The sequence below is a fragment of the Nerophis ophidion genome, linkage group LG20 (genome assembly GCF_033978795.1).
Source record: "Nerophis ophidion isolate RoL-2023_Sa linkage group LG20, RoL_Noph_v1.0, whole genome shotgun sequence".
In the NCBI taxonomy this organism is placed as follows: Eukaryota; Metazoa; Chordata; class Actinopteri; order Syngnathiformes; family Syngnathidae; genus Nerophis; species Nerophis ophidion.
The window spans coordinates 37,600,781-37,622,555 of record NC_084630.1 but is presented as its reverse complement, the minus strand read 5'-3'; the positions used below and the strand labels follow the sequence as shown (position 1 = coordinate 37,622,555).

Genomic DNA, 21,775 nt, shown 5'->3' with positions numbered 1-21,775 from the left:
TGTGTTTCTTAAAGGAAAGTTTGCTTCACCATACAAACTTTTAAATGTACCATGTTCAAGAACTAAGTTCCTATTATGTAAAGAGATTATTCTAGATTTTACCTAATGGTTTTATTGATTATTGACTATTTTATTGATTATGGACAAGCAGTAGGAAATGGATGGATGGTACTTTTTCATCACTTTTTGTTTTGTCTTTGGTACACTAATGTGTATATTAAAGGCCATTGGTTCTTTGTTTTACTTTTGCAAAAATATATATCTATTTTTATATTGCTCTTTTTATCTTTGGTATGAACATTATCATGTAAACTCAAAGTTATTGTTTTTGTTGTTGCTATTTATGTATTACAACATTGTATTATTGATCATGTTGTACTGCATTGTAATCTTTTTGTTTTGTGATTGTGTGATGTTTTTTTGCCTGGACACCAGGAAGAATAGTCTCCACTACGGTGCAGACTAATGGGGATCCTTAATAAACTAAACTAAAACTAAACTAAACGCTTTCAGGCAAGGACGATGTGTTCGGATCAAGGGAAAAATAAACATCAAATCAAGACATTACGAACATAAAACCTTACAACCAGCAGGCCGTTACAGTATGAATGGATAAATATATAGTCTGTTGTTTGTGCACTGTTGACAAGTGATGCCCCAAAAACTTGGCCACTGAAAAAAAAAATTAAAACATTTAAAACAGCGCTGCCAAAACCGGATGTAAGTGAGACGCATTCCATTGTCTGGAGCGTTGTCAGCATGTCTGTGATGTGGACGTAACTTGAGTATACCCCAGATATACAGTGAGCCACAAAATGTTCAAATATTAAGACAGCGGCGGCTTTTAGGGAGCGAAAGAGCAGCAGGGCGAAGCAAGTCTCGTTAATCCTCTCGTTTGAGCCGTGATTCATTAAATCCACACGGTGCAACAGCTCTCGGTGGCGTGAACGCTACTGTTTAACTGCAGACTAACGAGCAAATCAAATCTGATACAGAGTGGTTCCATATTTGTTTTTTGTCAGAATTTGTTTGATTCTATATTGTTTCCACTCTGCTTGATCTAAAAATGAAACTGTTACTGACTACCACAATTTATTTTCTTAAATGACTGACTTTTTTGCACAAAATAAAGTAACTAAATGAATATACCCCAGGTCTGATGAATCCCTAAAATCAATAAAAACAGTGCTGCCAAAACCCAGTTGTAAATAGGACACATGCCATTGTCTGCAGCGTTGTCAGCATGTCTGTGATGTGAATGTAACTTGAGAGTATCCCAGATATACAGCGATCCACAAAATGTTCAAATATTAAGCAGCAGGTGAAGCAAGTCTTGTTAATCCTCTTAAGGCCCAAGCTGTTTGTGTACATTTCTCTTAGCTATTCGGGCTTATTCAACCCTAATTAGAATAAAGACAAAGAATCATCTTTTGATATGATGTTCTTAGTCCATAAGCACACAAACGTGTACTTCATGTTTAATGACAAGCTATTTATTATTTTTTACACTTTTTTCCCCAAATTCCATTGTACGTTATACTCTTTTGACACCACCAGATGGCAGTATAAGTGTCCACATAAGCGGCCATTAGACCCCAATTTAGTAGTGTACACAATTTTGGAAATAAGAGCTAATAGGTGCTGTCCACGCATGTGAACACTAAGCCTTTAGTTAATCCTCTCGTTAGAGCCGTGATTCATGTCAATCCACACGGTGCAACAGCTCTCGGTGGCGTGAACACTCCCGTTTAACTGCAGACTAACGAGCAAATTCAATCTGATACAGGGTGGATCCATATTTTTTTTGTTCGAAATTGATTGATTCCATATTGTTTTCACTCAAGTCTCGTTAATCTTTCCGTTACAGCCATGATTCATGTCAATCCACATGGTGCAAGAGCTCTCGGTGGCGTGAACGCTCCTGTTTAACTGCAGACTAACGAGCAAATTAAATCCGATACAGGGTAATTTCATATTTTTTTTGTCATAAATTGATGCCATATTATTTTCACTCTGCTTGATCTAAAAATGACACTGTTACTGACTACCACAATTTATTTTCTTAAATGACTTTTTTGCACAAAATAAAGTAACTAAATGAATATGCCCCAGGTCTGATGAATCCCTAAAATCAATAAAAACAGTGCTGCCAAAACCCAGTTGTAAATAGGACACATGCCATTGTCAGCAGCGTTGTCAGCATGTCTGTGATGTGAATGTAACTTGAGAGTATCCCAGATATACAGCGATCCATAAAATGTTCAAATATTAAGCAGCAGGTGAAGCAAGTCTCGTTAATCCTCTTAAGGCCCAAGCTGTTTGTGTACATGATTTTTCTATTTCTCTTAGCTATTCGGGCTTATTCAACCCTAATTAGAATAAAGACTAAGAATCATCTTTTGATATGATGTTCTTAGTCCATAAGCACACAAACGTGTACTTCATGTTTAATGACAAGCTATTTATTATTTTTTACACTTTTTCCCCCAAATTCCATTGTACGTTATACTCTTTTGACACCACCAGATGGCAGTATAAGTGTCCACATAAGCGGCCATTAGACCCCAATTCAGTAGTGTACACAATTTTGGAAATAAGAGCTAATAGGTGCTGTCCACGCATGTGAACACTAAGCGTTTAGTTAATCCTCTCGTTAGAGCCGTGATTCATGTCAATCCACACGGTGCAACAGCTCTCGGTGGCGTGAACACTCCCGTTTAACTGCAGACTAACGAGCAAATTCAATCTGATACAGGGTGGATCCATATTTTTTTTGTTCGAAATTGATTGATTCCATATTGTTTTCACTCAAGTCTCGTTAATCTTTCCGTTACAGCCGTGATTCATGTCAATCCACATGGTGCAACAGCTCTCGGTGGCGTGAACGCTCCTGTTTAACTGCAGACTAACGAGCAAATTAAATCCGATACAGGGTAATTTCATATTTTTTTTGTCATAAATTGATGCCATATTATTTTCACTCTGCTTGATCTAAAAATGACACTGTTACTGACTACCACAATTTATTTTTTTAAATGACTGATTTTTTTGTACAAAATAAAACTACTAAATGATTATACTCCAGGTCTGATGAATCCTTAAAATCAATGAAAACAGAGCTGCCAAAACCGGATGTAAATAGGACGCATGCCATTGTCTGGAGCGTTGTCAGCATGTCTGTGATGTGGACGTAACTTAAGTATATCCCAGATATACAGCGATCTACAACATTTTCAAATATTAAGACAGTGGCGGTTTTTGGGGAGCGAAAGAGCAGCAGGGCGAAGCAAGTCTCATTAATTTCTCTCGTTAGAGCCGTGAGTCATGTCATTCCACACGGCGCAACAGCTCTCGGTGGCGTGAACACTCCTGTTCAACTGCAGACTAACGAGCAACTCAAGTCTGATACAGGTTGGTTCCATTTTTTTTTTTTGTCATAAATTGATGCCATATTATTTTCACTCTGCGGCTACTAGACTTTTGACAAGAACAAGAAAGTTTGATCACATTACGCCTGTACTGTATATACCTTTATATACATATATACATACATATATACCTATACTGTATATACCTTTATATACATATATACATACATATATACCTATACTGTATATACCTTTATATACATATATACATACATATATACCTATACTGTATATACCTTTATATACATATATACATACATATATACCTGTACTGGCTCACCTGCACTGGCTTCCTGTGCACTTAAGATGTGACTTTAAGGTTTTACTACTTACGTATAAAATACTACACGGTCTAGCTCCATCCTATCTTGCCGATTGTATTGTACCATATGTCCCGGCAAGAAATCTGCGTTCAAAGGACTCCGGCTTGTTAGTGATTCCCAAAGCCCAAAAAAAGTCTGCGGGCTATAGAGCGTTTTCCGTTCGGGCTCCAGTACACTGGAATGCCCTCCCGGTAACAGTTCGAGATGCTACCTCAGTAGAAGCATTTAAGTCTCACCTTAAAACTCATTTGCATACTCTAGCCTTTAAATAGACTCCCTTTTTAGACCAGTTTCTTTTCTTTTTCTTCTATGTCCCACTCTCCCTTGTGGAGGGGGTCCGGTCCGTTCCGGTGGCCATGTACTGCTTGCCTGTGTATCGGCTGGGGACATCTCTGCGCTGCTGATCCGCCTCCGCTTGGGATGGTTTCCTGCTGGCTCCGCTGTGAACGGGACTCTCGCTGCTGTGTTGGATCCGCTTTGGACTGGACTCTCGCGACTGTGTTGGATCCATTGTGGATTGAACTTTCACAGTATCATGTTAGACCCGCTCGACATCCATTGCTTTCCTCCTCTCCAAGGTTCTCATAGTCATCATTGTCACCGACGTCCCACTGGGTGTGAGTTTTCCTTGCCCTTATGTGGGCCTACCGAGGATGTCGTGGTGGTTTGTGCAGCCCTTTGAGACACTAGTGATTTAGGGCTATATAAGTAAACATTGATTGATTGATTGACTCTGTTGGATCTAAAAATGAAAACTGTTACTGACTACCAGAAATGATTTTCTTTAATGACTGCGTTTTTGTACAAAATAAAACAACTAAATGATTAAACTCCAGCTCTGAATAATCCATAGTATTTTTGCCAGGGGGTTTGGTTTGTACATGTAGAGAAATGTTTGTAGCCAGTTTATGTGTACATCCTCAAAGCACCCACAAGATGTCAGTGTTGTACCTGAGAAAGTTGCCAAAGGTCTTCTGGCAGAACCTGATCGAGCGAGCCTCTGGCAAATTCGAATGGAAAATCCAACCCTGAAAGAACAGCACATGTCAAATTACCTTCACACTTGCACTGTTTGAAAAACCAATAACAACAAAAAAAAGAAAGGTTGAACGAGCATGCACGGAGGCTGAGCGAGGAGTCACGTAAGCGCCAAAGGGTCAGAACGAAAACCTCAACAATGGTTCACAAAGAGGACCAGCGGTGGTTTCTGTGAGGTTCTGGGGTCGCAGGTTCCATCTCAGGTTTAGTTTAAGTGGGAGTTGAGGTTGGGTTTGGCCCAGGCAAGCATGCGAGTGTTTATAAGAGACTCGGAGAAGTGCATAGTTCCTTTTCATGTCAACAATGATAGTGTTTGCGTGCAAATCCTGCTGACCATAAGTGTCACAACAATAATATCGAACCCATGAAGGTGATTGGAGCATCGCGGCAAAGCAAACAATCCGCCAGAAGAGGTTTGGAGTCATGAGTCGGGTGGAGTAGCGGCCAGCCAGAGTGCACGCCAAGGCAACACAACACATGATGGCCATCTTATAGCTCCAACACTTCCAACTGGGAGATCCACACTAACTGACAGGGAGCTGGCTGAGGGCCCCGCACATGGGGCCGGTGGGGGCAGCACAGCGAGCCAGGTGGGTGGGCGGGACACCTGAACTGGCAGGAGTGGAAGGGAAAAGACATCAAAATAAATAGGCAATAAACACTATTTACTAATATTTACCATTCGTACTTACATGGCGAGTCGAGGCCGGGTGGCTGCATCAGAGGGGCATGGGGGGGCAGTGCCCTTTTACATCCAGCAGAGGGCACTGTGTTTTCTTTGTTGCTGTGTCAGCTTTGGGCAAAAATACAACTCAAAAGTCGCACACAAAAATGAAACGATAAGAAGAAACCTTACAAGGTTGCGAAACAGGTTGCGTAGTACAGGGGTGTCCAAAGTGCGGCCCGGGGGGCATTTGCGGCCCACAGGTCATTTTTTAATGGCCCCACAACACATTCTAAAAATACGATAAAAAACCAAAAAAAAACAAACGAGGTATAAAAGAGCAAACAGGTCAAATGTAGGAAAAAAGTAGTCTGTTTTTATCGCATGATTACACAGTATTTTGGACATTTGTGCTGCTGAATCTTTTGCAATTTGTTCAATTAATAATGGAGACGTCAAAGAAGAATGCTGTTGGTGGAAAGCGGTGGATTGCAGCTGTCTTTAGCAACCGAAACACAGCCGGTGTTTCTTTGTTTGTTGTGAAGCTTTAGCGAACATGTTTCTCTACCACATGTCAACCAGCAAGTTTTTGGATGAGAAAATTGTGATATTAAGTCGTCTCTTACCGGACACTAGAGCGGAGTTAGCGTCCTCCTGCAGCAGCTGTCAAAAATGCAGCTGTGATCTTGGCTACTCCATTGGCTTCTCTCAGAGACACTGGCGGTCACCGCAGCCCTCCGACTTTCAGGTATGACTTTATAATCTCACTAAAACACTATTTACATAATAAGCAGATAAGGGATTGTCCAGAATTATCCTAGTAAATGTGTCCAATAACATCTGAATCGCTTCCACTGCCGTCGCCTTTTTTTTCCTTTTAGTGCTTCACTCTCACTTTCCTCATCCACGAATCTTTCATCCTCGCTCTAATTAATGGGGAAATTGTCGCTTTCTCGGTCCAAATCGTGCTTGCTACATTATAAACAATGTTCAGATGTGAGGAGCCCTACAACCCGTGATGTCACGCGCACATCGTCTGCTACTTCCGGTACAGGCAAGGCTTTTTTATTAGCGACCAAAAGTTGCAAACTTTATGGTGGATGTTCTCTACTAAATCCTTTCAGCAAAAATATGGCGAAATGATGAAGTATGACACACAAAATGGACCTGCTATCCCCGTTTAAATAAGAACATCTCATTTCAGTAGGCCTTTAAAAAATAATAATGAATCAAAATCAATATCATTATGAATTATTGACCTATTCAAGGCACCAATTACGTCACATTGAATATTCCACTTTGAGATATTCTTTGGGGAAAATGTTGCATATTTTGTGTTTGCCATTTAAAAAACTGAGCTGTTTTTTTTTTTTAAGAAGGGCCTAAAACGAACGAACAAAAAAACAACAATCAAACTTATAATTTAAAGGATGGATCTGAAGCTGATCTTGAGATTATTGTGCTTAAAGTAAACGGTAAAAAATAAATATATAATTTATTTTTTAACACTTTAATGAGTGGAACCCTTTTGGATCCCCAATAATGTTAGTGGGATTTTTTTTTGTATGTGTCATTGCTCAAAAAATGTCAATGTTGTTATGAGTTATTGACCTTTTTAAGGATCCAATTATTTTACAATATCAAATATTCCACTTTAAAATCTAATTGGGGGAAAATAGGTGTTTTTTTTTTCCATAAAAAACCTGGGTTTTTCTTTGACAAAAAGGGCATACAACTTAAATGTTTAAAAAAAAATTGACAGATGGACCTAATGTTGATCTAGAGATTTAAACTTTGAATAAACATCCATCCATCATCTTCCGCTTATCCGAGGTTGGGTCGCGGGGGCACCAGCCTAAGCAGGGAAGCCCAGACTTCCCTCTCTCCAGCCACTTGGTCCAGCTCCTCCCGGGGGATCCCGAGGCGTTCCCAGGCCAGCCGGGAGACATAGTCTTCCCAACGTGTCCTGGGTCTTCCCCGTGGTCTCCTACTGGTTGGACGTGCCCTAAACACCTCCCTGGGGAGGCGTTCGGGGGGCATCCCGACCAGATGGCCGAACCACCTCATCTGGCTCCTCTCGATGTGAAGGAGCAGCGGCTTTACTTTGAGTTCCTCCCGGATGGCAGAGCTTCTCACCCTATCTCTAAGAGAGAGACCCGCCACACGGCGCAGGAAACTCATTTGGGCCGCTTGTACCCGTGATCTTATCCTTTCGGTCATGACCCAAAGCTCATGACCATAGGTGAGGATGGGAACGTAGATCAAACGGTAAATTGAGAGCTTTGCCTTCCGGCTCAGCTCCTTCTTCACCACAACAGATCGATACAACGTCCGCATTACTGAAGACGCCGCACCGATCCGCCTGTCGATCTCACGATCCACTCTTCCCTCACTCGTGAACAAGACTCCTAGGTACTTGAACTCCTCCACTTGGGGCAGGGTCTCCTCCCCAACCCGGAGATGGCACTCCACCCTTTTCCGGGCGAGAACCATGGACTCGGACTTGGAGGTGCTGATTCTCATCCCGGTCGCTTCACACTTGGCTGCGAAACGATCCAGTGAGAGCTGAAAATCCTGGCCAGATGAAGCCATCAGGACCACATCATCTGCAAAAAGCAGAGACCTAATCCTGCGGTCACCAAACCGGAACCCCTCAAGGCCTTGACTGCGCCTAGAAATTCTGTCCATAAAAGTTATGAACAGAATGGCTGACAAAGGACAGCCTTGGTGGAGTCCAACCCTAACTGGAAACGTGTCCGACTTACTACCAGCAATGCGAACCAAGCTCTGACACTGATCATACAGGGAGTGGACCGCCACTATCAGACAGTCCGATACCCCATACTCTCTGAGCACTCCCCACAGGACTTCCCGAGGGACACGGTCCAATGCCTTCTCCAAGTCCACAAAGCACATGTAGACTGGTTGGACAAACTCCCATGTACCCTCAAGAACCCTGCCCAGTGTATAGAGCTGGTCCACAGTTCCACGACCAGGACCAAAACCACACTGTTCCTCCTGAATCTGAGGTTCGACTATCCGGCGTAGCCTCCTCTCCAGTACACCTGAATAAACCTTAACGGGAAGGTAAGGTTTGAAAAATAATAGTTATAATAAAAAATATAAAAAATAATACTAATAATACTAAATAATGACACATTTTTAATACTTTTTTGACCAAAACCCTTTGTGTTCACCGGGATCAAGACAGAGTGGAGGCCTAAATGTATACTTTTTTTTAATACATTTATTATATTGGTTTTTAAAATAAAAAATATCAAAATGGTCCCCGCTTGCTTTGATTTTTCAGTGTGCAGCCCTCAGTGGAAAAAGTTTGGACACCCCTGGTTTAGTACAATCTAACTTCCTTTTCGTGGGCACAAATGATCGCGCCCCGGCAATTCTGCCTAGCAACACGGCAAATGTACCATTTTAGCTGCAGTTGCGAGCGTGTTCTATTTAAACCAGACAGTACAATACGTGGACAGACCGAGAAAATAATAAACACAAGAGAAGGCACTAATATTATCTTAAAACTTTTCTTGAGACCCCGAGTACAAACGTAGACAAAAATCTGAGAGATGTCAAATGTTCCTTTAGCTGAAGAGGGGACGGAGAGACAAGAGTACACAACATGATGAAATAGGATCAGCAATAGACGTGGGTTCTAGGACCCTCGGCTGGGCAGAAGTTGAAGAAAGGGCTAAGAGTTCTAACAATCAATCAATCAATCAATGTTTACTTATATAGCCCTAAATCACTAGTGTCTCAAAGGGCTGCACAAACCACTACGACATCCTCGGTAGGCCCACATAAGGGCGAAGAAAACTCACACCCAGTGGGACGTCGGTGACAATAATGACTATGAGAACCTTGGAGAGGAGGAAAGCAATGGAGGTCGAGCGGGTCTAACATGATACTGTGAAAGTTCAATCCATAATGGATCCAACACAGTCGCGAGAGTCCAGTCCAAAGCGGATCCAACACAGCAGCGAGAGTCCCGTTCACAGCGGAGCCAGCAGGAAACCATCCCAAGCGGAGGCGGATCAGCAGCGCAGAGATGTCCCCAGCCGATACACAGGCAAGCAGTACATGGCCACCGGATCGGACCGGACCGGACCCCCTCCACAAGGGAGAGTGGGCCATAGGAGAAAAAGAAAAGAAACGGCAGATCAACTGGTCTAAAAAGGGAGTCTATTTAAAGGCTAGAGTATACAAATGAGTTTTAAGGTGAGACTTAAATGCTTCTACTGAGGTGGCATCTCCAACTGTTACCGGGAGGGCATTCCAGAGTACTGGAGCCCGAACAAGAGGTAACAACGTCGGTGTCGGAAAAGAGGGAAGAAAAACAAGCCAGTTAAAGTGCTTGCAACGTGTTTGCTTCATCTCAAAAAGGGACAGACAAAAGAAAATATAGAACAATTACAAAAAACAACAAGATTAGTGATGGGGTTTGGTTTAAGAGGGGACAGGCAGAGAGAAAAGTGTGACAGTAAAACTGAGTCAACAAGAAGTGGTTTCAAAACAAGAGTTGATTGGTAAAAGTGTAAACAGGAGACGTTGGTTCTTGTGTCTAATTGGAGCAGAAAGGCAGAGTGAAGTTGAAGAAGAAGAAACCTTTGGTCCACTCACGTCCCTCCACCTTGTCCTGAGTGGACATTCCACCATAGCTTAGCTGGAAATCTTTCCTGTTTCATGGGGGATTATCCGCCCCAACAAGGCAGCACGGCTCTCATTTTAAGAATGATTTAGGAACAGTGAGTTCCACTCGGGTCAAGACGCCCGCTTTCATGTTTCCGTGTGGCGCTTACACTCATGGAGGAAGGGTAGGTGGGGGGGTGGGGGGGGGGGGTTTAACTGTGTTCAAAGTGGTCAAACATGAATTAATGTCACTGATAAACGGTAGCTTGATGTTTAAAATGCCTTTTTGTTTTGTGTGTTGGAATGACAAAGTTCCTGCAGGGGTCACACACACACACACACACACACACACACACACACACTCGCGCATGTGTGTGTGTGTGTGTGCACGGAGGCCATATAACGTGATTTAAAAGTGACTCAGAGGGCACGGCTGTGTCCAAGATAACAGGAAGCTTCCATCATCCCCGTGACCAAATTGGCTGCAGTGAGTTACTTTTAAGAGGCTTAATTTTCATTTCCAAACTGAAACAAATGGGAGAAACTCCGAGGGAAAGAAGGGACGTTTTACCAAGGATGGATGTTACTTCACATCTGTGACGTTGAAGATATATAGTTTTTCCAGCCTTTATTTTTCCCACGCTGCTGCACCTATGCATATTTGTATATATATATACATATATATATATATCTACAAACCCCGTTTCCATATGAGTTGGGAAATAGTGTTAGATGTAAATATAAACAGAATACAATGATTTGCAAATCCTTTTCAAGCCATATTCAGTTGAATATGCTACAAAGACAACATATTTGATGTTCAAACTCATTAACTTTTTTTTTTTTTGCAAATAATCATTAACTTTAGAATTTGATGCCAGCAACACGTTACAAAGAAGTTGGGAAAGGTGGCAATAAATACTGATAAAGTTGAGGATAGCTCATCAAACACTTATTGGGAACATCCCACAGGTGTGCAGGCTAATTGGGAACAGGTGGGTGCCATGATTGGCTATAAAAGCAGCTTCCCAAAAAATGCTCAGTCTTTCACAAGAAAGGATGGGGCGAGGTACACCCCTTTGTCCACAACTGCGTGAGCAAATAGTCAAACAGTTTAAGAACAACCTTTCTCAAAGTGCAATTGCAAGAAATTTAGGGATTTCAACATCTACGCTCCATAATATCATCAAAAGGTTCAGAGAATCTGGAGAAATCACTCCACGTAAGCAGCATGGCCGGAAACCAACATTGAATGACCGTGACCTTCGATACCTCAGACGGCACTGTATCAAAAATCGACATCAATATCTAAAGGATATCACCACATGGGCTCAGGAACACTTCAGAAAACCACTGTCACTAAATACAGTTTGTCGCTAAATCGGTAAGTGCAAGTTTAAGCTCTACTATGCAAAGCGAAAGCCATTTATCAACAACACCCAGAAATGCCACCGGCCCCGAGATCATCTAAGATGGACTGATGCAAAGTGGAAAAGTGTTCTGTGGTCTGACGAGTCCACATTTCAATTTTTGGGGGGAAATGTGGGTTTGTTGTTAAGGCCACCGCCTAAACCAAATATATACATATTTTTTTGTCCTGTACAGCTTCTCAGGAAAATCATATAGTTGATGTTGATGCCCACGTCTGGTCATTTATAGCATATAAGAATATTCTATTACTGTTATGCAAACTGTGAATAATAAAACACGCCAAAACATGCGTCCTTTATCATAGCTACACGTATGACAAAAAAAGCACGTGAAAATCAGTGGTATTCTAGGAGGTAAGATGAAATAAATGCGTTGACATTTCATTGCTCCTGCCAAATGAATTGCACTGAGTGGAGCGGATCACCACTCCAAGATGGCGGCCCCGCGTCTCATCAGCTTTATTGTCATCACGCAGGGGAACGAGATTGGGGTAGCGCTCGATGCTGCGTCTACGGTTTAAATAGTCTTCCTACTTAGTTATTGCCGCTGCCATTGCAATACACTTTTTTGGGGGGTGGAAATATCACAGGATCAGACTAACATGATCGTATTGCAAGACGATTTTTCCTTATTTTGTTGGTTAAACCGGATGTGAAACGTAGCGCTATTATTGTGAAGCCGCCAACCGGACGTGTGTGATTGGTATGAGAAAAAACTTGACATGTGTTGACGAAAATCCCCGATAAAAGTGACTTTCCTCTCTAGCGTCTTTGCTTGTATTTCATCTGAAAAAAGCAGTTGTGATAACAAACTACATGTTATGTTTTCAATGCACTTAACTGTAATGTAGACACGGACGTGAAGATTCTCCTCACTCCAAGCAGCAATGCGCTCGTTAATCGCGCGTTAAAAGAAAACAAATCGGCATTAAAATAACTTTTAGTTGATGCGTTATTATTGCGTCAGCCTTAATGATGACATAATGATGTAGCGGCTGGATGGTGTTAACTAATGACTTTGGCTTTGGGGGCGGGACTTCCGGCGACAGATGGGGAAGTGACGTCGATTAAAGTGTTCGAGTATTGGCGGGAAAAGAGCGGAGACGCACATATTACAAAATTATAATTATGAAATATATTATATTTATAACAAATACTTAACAGTACAATTATTCAATAAAATATACCGAATTTAATGATATATATTACATAAAATGTTTCCTCTCCCCCTCTCTATTTATGCAAATAATCTTGGGAAAAATAAATGTGAAAAACAAATAATTTTCAACGAAATGGAGGTGAACTTACATGTTATGAAAATGACAATAGAAAGATTGATAGATATTTTGTAAATCATACAATACAATTAACATATATTTTAGATTTTTTTTAATCAATATAATGCAAATAGACTTACATGCGATTATAAAAATATAATATACAATTATTAAAAATATAATACAAATATAAATCTAGAATAATTACGTTTACATTTTATTATATGTCAAATATACACTGGGTGATAATTATCACACTTTTTAAATGGTATTTGTGATTTTATTTTATATTGTATTTGTATGGCATACAGTAATTATAAAACAATATAATAATGTATAATAATAATATTTTTTTACAATGTATAATAATTATATTTTGGGGTATTTTGTGATTTTAAATTACATTGTATATAACAAACTAATTATAAAAGAACATAATTAAAATGTAATCATAGAATATTAATGTTGACATTTTTTCATAGCAATACGTGAAATGTATGAACCATCTCATTTTTTTTGTTTGTGATTTTATTTCATGCTTTATATTACATAATAATTATAAAATAATATAATACAAATATAATCATATATAATATTTATATTGACATTTTATTATACATAAAACATATTATGTGTAACAATAAGCAAGTGGTCTGTTTTATTTACGATTGCTTTTTACACTGTATTTCATGTAGTAACAATAAAACAATTATATACAAATATAATCCGAGAATATATACTTTGAGATTTTACGTAAAATATATTTTGCGTGACAATCATACATTTTGTATGTCCTTTGTAATTTTGTTTCGTAATGTACACATACAATAATAACATTTAATACAAATATAATTGGATAATATTTACTTTGCCATTTTTACAGTAAAATACATTGTGGAGCCATCATCAAATTTATAGAAATTATTTTATGTATTTATTTATTTATTTATTCATCTCACATAGTAATTATACAACTATATGATACAAATATAATCACATATAATATTTAGGTTGACACTTTATTACGTAAAATATAATATGTGTGACAACCATCTGATTTTTATTATTTCATAATGTATATCATACAGTCATTTTAAAATAATATCATGCCATTTTAATTTTTTTATTTCATAAAACAAATAAGGTGTGACAATCAACATTTTTTCAAATTGTATTTATGATTTTATTTCATATGGTACAATAGAAATAAAAATGCAATCATAGAAAATTCAACAAAAGAGAAACATAGCCAGGGCTTGTAATCTCGCCAGAAAGATGTCCAGGCATCGAGTAATTGTCTCTGGGCCCCTGCCTGGGAGAGGCAATGATGAGAGGTATAGCAGATTAGTCTCTCTTAACAAGTGGCTGGATAGCTTCTGTAGACAACAGGGATTTACGTTTATTGATAATTGGCCCTCTTTCTGGGGAAAACCTGGCTTGCTGAGGAGAGACGGCCTTCACCCTAACCAGGAAGGCGCTATCCTCTTGTCTCGGAACATAGATTTCGCATTGAGCCACATTTGACTAACTGCACTAGAGCAAGCCCGGTCACAGGCAATTACAGAGCCTGCTAGCCTGGGTATGGAGTCAGTTAAATTAGAACTAGCCAGCGCCAGGCTGGATGATCCCTGTACGCATAGCAATTTTCGTAGAATAATACACAACTCACAAAATGTTTTTTCTGCTATGAGTATGACTACATCAGAGTTAGACATGCGTTCTACTGAGGTGGCAAATTATGATGCGTTCAGTTTATCGCAGCGCCAAGTAGACAATCTGAAAATTCCCGTCATATCAATTCCTAGATATGGTCGTAATTATTTTAAGTACACTGCGCATAATAAACGCAACATTATTAATATTGCTACTACGGATAATTTTATCAACAACTCCTTAAAACAGCCCGCTACCTATAATATGGGCTTTCTAAACATCAGCTCTTTGTCTCCCAAAACGTTATTAGTCAATGAGGTCATTAGAGACAACAACCTTAACGTCATCGGTCTTAGCGAAACCTGGCTTAAACCAGACGACTTTTTTGCGATAAATGAGGCATCCCCTCCTAACTATACGAATGCGCATATTGCCCGTCCCCTTAAAAGGGGAGGGGGGGTCGCACTAATATACAACGAAAACTTTAACTTTAGTCCTAACTTAAATAATAAATATAAATCGTTTGAGGTGCTTTCTATGAAGTCTGCCACACCTCTGCCTCTGTGCCTGGCCGTTATCTACCGCCCCCCAGGGCCCTATTCGGACTTTATTAGTGAATTCTCAGAGTTTGTTGCTGATCTAGTGACGCACGCCGATAATATAATTATAATGGGGGACTTTAATATCCATATGAATACCCCATTGGACCCACCGTGCGTGGCGCTCCAGACTATAATTGATAGCTGTGGTCTCACACAAATAATAAATGAACCGACGCATCGCAACGGTAATACGATAGACCTAGTGCTTGTCAGAGGTATCACCGTTTCCAAAGTTATGATACTCCCGTATACTAAAGTAATGTCCGATCATTACCTTATAAAATTCGAAGTTCAGACTCATATTCGGCAAGCTAATAATAATAATAACTGCTATAGCAGCCGCAACATTAATGCTGCCACAACGACGACTCTTGCTGACCTACTCCCCTCGGTAATGGCCCCGTTCCCAAAGTATGTGGGCTCTATTGAAAACCTCACTAACAACTTTAACAACGCCCTGCGCGAAACCATTGATAGTATAGCACCGCTGAAGTTAAAAAAGGCTCCAAAGAGGCGTACCCCGTGGTTTACTGAAGAAACTAGAGCTCAGAAATTATTATGTAGAAAGCTGGAACGCAAATGGCGCACGACTAAACTTGAGGTGCACCATCAAGCATGGAGTGATGGTTTAATAACTTATAAACGCATGCTTACCTTAGCTAAAGCTAAATATTACTCAAATCTCATCCGCATTAATAAAAACGATCCAAAATTTTTGTTTAGTACAGTAGCATCACTAACCCAACAAGGGACTCCTTCCAGTAGCTCCACCCATTCGGCAGATGACTTTATGAAGTTCTTTAATAAGAAAATTGAACTTATTAGAAAGGAGATTAAAGACAATGCGTCCCAGCTAAAACTGGGTTATAGTAACACAGATACGATTGTATATACGGCGGATACTGCAAACATCCAAAATAGTTTCTCTCGTTTTGATGAAATAACATTAGAAGAATTGTTACAACGTGTAAATGGAATAAAACAAACAACATGTTTACTTGACCCTCTTCCAGGGAAACTGATCAAGGAGCTCTTTGTATTATTAGGTCCATCAGTGTTAAATATGATAAACTTATCACTTTCCTCGGGCACTGTTCCCCTAGCATTCAAAAAAGCGGTTATTCATCCTCTCCTTAAAAGACCTAACCTCGATCCTGACCTCATGGTAAACTACCGACCGGTGTCTCACCTTCCCTTTATTTCAAAAATCCTCGAAAAAATTGTTGCAGAGCAGTTAAATGAACACTTAGCGTCTAACAATCTATGTGAAACCTTTCAATCCGGTTTCAGGGCAAATCACTCCACGGAGACAGCCCTCGCAAAAATGACTAATGATCTATTGCTAACGATGGATTCTGATGCGTCATCTATGTTGCTGCTCCTCGATCTTAGCGCTGCTTTCGATACCGTCGATCATAATATTTTATTAGAACGTATCAAAACACGAATTGGTATGTCAGACTTAGCCCTGTCTTGGTTTAACTCTTATCTTACTGATAGGATGCAGTGTGTCTCCCATAACAATGTGACCTCGGACTATGTTAAGGTAACGTGTGGAGTTCCCCAGGGTTCGGTCCTTGGCCCTGCACTCTTCAGCATCTACATGCTGCTGCTAGGTGACATCATACGCAAATACGGTGTTAGCTTTCACTGTTATGCTGATGACACCCAACTCTACATGCCCCTAAAGCTGACCAACACGCCGGATTGTAGTCAGCTGGAGGCGTGTCTTAATGAAATTAAACAATGGATGTCCGCTAACTTTTTGCAACTTAACGCCAAAAAAACGGAAATGCTGATTATCGGTCCTGCTAGACACTGACCTCTATTTAATAATACAACTTTAACATTTGACAACCAAATAATAAAATAAGGTGACTCGTTAAAAAATCTGGGTATTATTTTCGACCCAACTCTCTCCTTTGAGTCACACATTAAAAGCGTTACTAAAACGGCCTTCTTTCATCTCCGTAATATCGCTAAAATTCGCTCCATTCTGTCCACTAAAGACGCCGAGATCATTATCCATGCGTTTGTTACGTCTCGTCTCAATTACTGTAACGTATTATTTTGGGGTCTCCCCATGTCTAGCATTAAAAGATTACAGTTGGTACAAAATGCGGCTGCTAGACTTTTGACAAGAACAAGAAAGTTTGATCACATTACGCCTGTACTGTATATACCTTTATATACATATATACATACATATATACCTATACTGGCTCACCTGCACTGGCTTCCTGTGCACTTAAGATGTGACTTTAAGGTTTTACTACTTACGTATAAAATACTACACGGTCTAGCTCCAGCCTATCTTGCCGATTGTATTGTACCGTATGTCCCGGCAAGAAATCTGCGTTCAAAAGACTCCGGCTTATTAGTGATTCCTAGAGTTAAAAAAAAAAAGTCTGCGGTCTGTAGAGCGTTTTCCGTTCGGGCTCCAGTACTCTGGAATGCCCTCCCGGTAACAGTTCGAGATGCCACCTCAGTAGAAGCATTTAAGTCTCACCTTAAAACTCATCTGTATACTCTAGCCTTTAAATAAACCTCCTTTTTAGACCAGTTGATCTGCCGCTTCTTTTCTTTCTCCTATGTCCCCCCCTCCCTTGTGGAGGGTGTCCGGTCCGATGACCATGGATGAAGTACTGGCTGTCCAGAGTCGAGACCCAGGATGGACCGCTCATCGGGACCCAGGATGGACCGCTCGCCTGTATCGGTTGGGGACATCTCTATGCTGCTGATCCGCCTCCGCTTGAGATGGTTTCCTGTGCACGGGACTCTCGCTGCTGTCTTGGATCCACTTGAACTGAACTCTCGCGGCTGTCTTGGAGCCACTATGGATTGAACTTTCACAGTATCATGTTAGACCCGCTCGACATCCATTGCTTTCGGTCCCCTAGAGGGGGGGGGGTTGCCCACATCTGAGGTCCTCTCCAAGGTTTCTCATAGTCAGCATTGTCACTGGCGTCCCACTGGATGTGAATTCTCCCTGCCCACTGGGTGTGAGTTTTCCTTGCCCTTTTGTGGGTTCTTCCGAGGATGTTGTAGTCGTAATGATTTGTGCAGTCCTTTGAGACATTTGTGATTTGGGGCTATATAAATAAACATTGATTGATTGATTGAATAAAGTTTTCTAGTAATATGTAAACTCCTTGATGCGTGACATTCATCTCAGTTTTATTTTGTTTATTTTATTTGTGATTTTATTTCATCATACAGTAAATTTAAAACAATATAATGCAAATATAATGATATAATCTTTACAAAATAAATTATGTTTAATAATTTTGCCTAATGTATTTTACGTTAAACAACTGGTATCAAACATTTATTACAAAAATTGATTTGATGAGCTGGCGACTTGTCCAGGGTGTACACCGCCTTCTGCCCGAATGCAGTTGAGATAGGCTCCAGCACCCCCCGCGACCCCTGAAGGGACAAGCGGTAAAAAATGGATTGATGGATGGAATAGACTATTTATTGCAACAATTTAGATGTTTATTTGGCACTAACAGTTAAGTAAACTATTACAATATCTGCCTGAACCCCACTAAAAATCGGACTAATTTACTTTTAACGTAATTAAAGCCAGCATAACAGGTTTAAATTATTTTTTAAAAATTAAGTGGCGCCCCCTTTAGGGCAAACTGCTGGCCTCCAACAGCTTAAAGGCCTACTGAAAGCCACTACTAGCGACCACGCAGTCTGAGAGTTTATATATCAATGATGAAATATTAACATTGCAACACATGCCAATACGGCCGCTTTAGTTTACTAAATTGCAATTTTAAATTTCCCGCAAAGTGTCGTGTTGAAAACGTGGCGGAATGATGACGCGTGTTTGTGACGTCTCGGGTTGCAGGGGACATATTAGCCCAGCACCACTTGAGGCTAAAAGTCGTCTCTTTTCATCGCATAATTACACAGTATTCTGGACATCTGTGTTGCTGAATCTTTTGCAATTTGTTCTATTAATAATGGAGAAGTCAGAGTAGAAAGATGGAGGTGGGAAGCTTTTAGCCTTTAGCCACACAAACACACGGTGTTTCCTCGTTTAAAATTCCCGGAGGTGAAGCTTTACTATGGATCAGAGCGGTCAAGCCAACATGGTTCCCGACCAAATGTCAACCGGCAGGTTTTGGTGAGAAAATTGCGGTAAAAAGTCGCCTCTTACCGGATATCAGCGGAGCTTGCGCCGTCCATGCTGCTGCCGTGACTTCTCTCAGAGACTGGCATCAACACACCCGTGGACACACCCCTCCGACTCACTCACTAAAACACTAGCAACACAATAGAAAGATAAGAGATTTCCCAGAATTATCCTCGTAAATGTGTCTAAAAACATCTGAATCACTCCCGATGCAATTAATTTTTTATTTTTTTTTCCTAGTCCTTCACTCTCACTTTCCTCATCCACAAATCTTTCATCCTCGCTCAAATTAATGGGGAAATTGTCTCTTTCTCGGTCCGAATAGCTTTTGCTGCTGGAGGCTCCCATTATAAACAATGGATCCTGACTACATGTCAACCGGCAGGTTTCGGTGAGAAAATTGCGGTAAAAAGTCGCCTCTTACCGGATATCAGCGGAGCTTGCGCCGTCCATGCTGCTGCCGTGACTTCTCTCAGAGACTGGGATCAACACACCCGTGGACACACCCCTCCGACTATCAGGTACTATTAAACTCACTAAAACACTAGCAACACAATAGAAAGATAAGAGATTTCCCAGAATTATCCTAGTAAATGTGTCTAAAAACATCTGAATCACTCCCAATGCAATTAACTTAATTTTTTTTTTTTTTCCTAGTCCTTCACTCTCACTTTCCTCATCCACAAATCTTTCATCCTCGCTCAAATTAATGGGGAAATTGTCGCTTTCTCGGTCCGAATAGCTTTTGCTGCTGGAGGCTCCCATTATAAACAATGGATCCTGACTACATGTCAACCGGCAGGTTTCGGTGAGAAAATTGCGGTAAAAAGTCGCCTCTTACCGGATATCAACGGAGCTTGCGCCGTCCATGCTGCTGCCGTGACTTCTCTCAGAGACTGGGATCAACACACCCGTGGACACACCCCTCCGACTATCAGGTACTATTAAACTCACTAAAACACTAGCAACACAATAGAAAGATAAGAGATTTCCCAGAATTATCCTAGTAAATGTGTCTAAAAACATCTGAATCACTCCCAATGCAATTAACTTAATTTTTTTTTTTTTTCCTAGTCCTTCACTCTCACTTTCCTCATCCACAAATCTTTCATCCTCGCTCAAATTAATGGGGAAATTGTCTCTTTCTCGGTCCGAATAGCTTTTGCTGCTGGAGGCTCCCATTATAAACAATGTTCAGATGTGAGGAGCCCTCACACCGGTGACGTCACCGTCTGCTACTTCCGGTACAGGCAAGGCTTTTTTATTAGCGACCAAAAGTTGCGAACTTTATCGTGGATGTTCTCTACTAAATCCTTTCAGCAAAAATATGGCGAAATGATGAAGTATGACACATAGAATGGACCTGCTATCCCCGTTTAAATAAGAACATCTCATTTCAGTAGGCCTCTAAGCGCAGAATAATAACGTGAATATTGGAGATATTGAATTGTGTCTTGGATAAATGTGTCTTGCATGTCAACAGCTGAGCCGAAAACAACAAACACATAAACAAAAGTGAAAATAAGAACATTTCCACTCGTCCGTGCCACAATTCACTTGCTCTTTATTTGTAGCTGACGTGTTTTTTTTTTGGTTTCTGTTTGGAATTACACCCATCTTGGTGTGAGGTCTTTTTGGGGGAGGTGGGGGGGACGGGGGGGGCTTAGTTGCTGCTTTGCTTTTATCTAAAATGTTTTCTGATTCTGCCTTTGTGGAGACACTTTGTGGAGCGCTTTCGGTTCGAAACAAACCAGGTTTTTCCTGCCTTTCTGAGGGCGAGCTGGGGGATTTTTCTCAGCATTGTGGTGAGATTTATTCGAGGAGGCTGCATTTTTCCCTGATTTGCCTCTTTGTTCCGGATAAGTAGTTCCAGGTCCCCCCCGACTCGCCACACACACATTATCTGAGCGAGTGTGTGTGTGGGGAAAGGGGGGTGGGGGGGTAGGCGAAGTGACACCTGCTGTCGGGATGAATAGGGTCAGTGGCAGGGCCCTCCAACAGCTGCCAGGGGCCCCCACGCAGCGCACATAGTGCCCCCTAGCAACGCCGCCCCTCATTACAGTTATTACCGCCACCCCTCAGGAGAAACATCAAAAACAAACTCGCAATCATTTCCGTGCGCTCTTTTCTCCGACACAGGAAGGGCTTCCCCCCCCCCCCGCCCGAGACAACAGGTCTGACCTGTCTGCGCTCCCTCGCTCTCGCTGTGTGGTAGTCTGGCCCGGGCCGAGGCACGGAAACGTCAATCTGGAGGTGAGGGGCCCGACTTTTATCGAGAGATTATGACGACAAAAAAATCTGGCCCGCATGGACCGCTAATGAGAGTTACTCTGAACGTTTCCGGGTGTGTCCGAAATTGTTGACATCGGTGGCGTTCTATGTTCAACGAGAGAGGAAAGAAAGGGTGCAGTGTTAGTTGATAGCTCGGGATTTTAGCCTAGTAGTTAGCAAGCTCGCCTCTTATGCCGGCAAACCAGGTTCCAGACCCGGGAACAGAACTGAAAGCAGGGGCCGAACCAAATTAATTGCAGTGGTGCCGTGACCCAGATTAGAGTGATGCTCACTAGGG

The 21,775-nt window shown here is 41.2% G+C and overlaps 1 protein-coding gene and 1 long non-coding RNA gene across 3 annotated transcripts in view; one reads left to right on the top strand and one right to left on the bottom strand.

The window, feature by feature from the left end:
* The window catches only part of smad1 (SMAD family member 1), a 126,495-nt gene extending 113,980 nt beyond the window's left edge, over window positions 1-12,515 (bottom strand). For both annotated transcript variants that reach the window (XM_061881190.1, XM_061881192.1), the window contains exons 1-2: window positions 12,366-12,515; window positions 4,703-4,779 (exon numbers count right to left, since the gene is read on the bottom strand). The gene's annotated coding sequence lies outside the window, so the exon portion shown is untranslated. The remainder of the gene's footprint in view (window positions 1-4,702; window positions 4,780-12,365) is intronic.
* Window positions 1-21,775, top strand: part of LOC133539116 (uncharacterized) — a 1,110,877-nt gene that overhangs the window by 694,038 nt on the left and 395,064 nt on the right. The gene's annotated exons all lie outside the window — the stretch shown is intronic.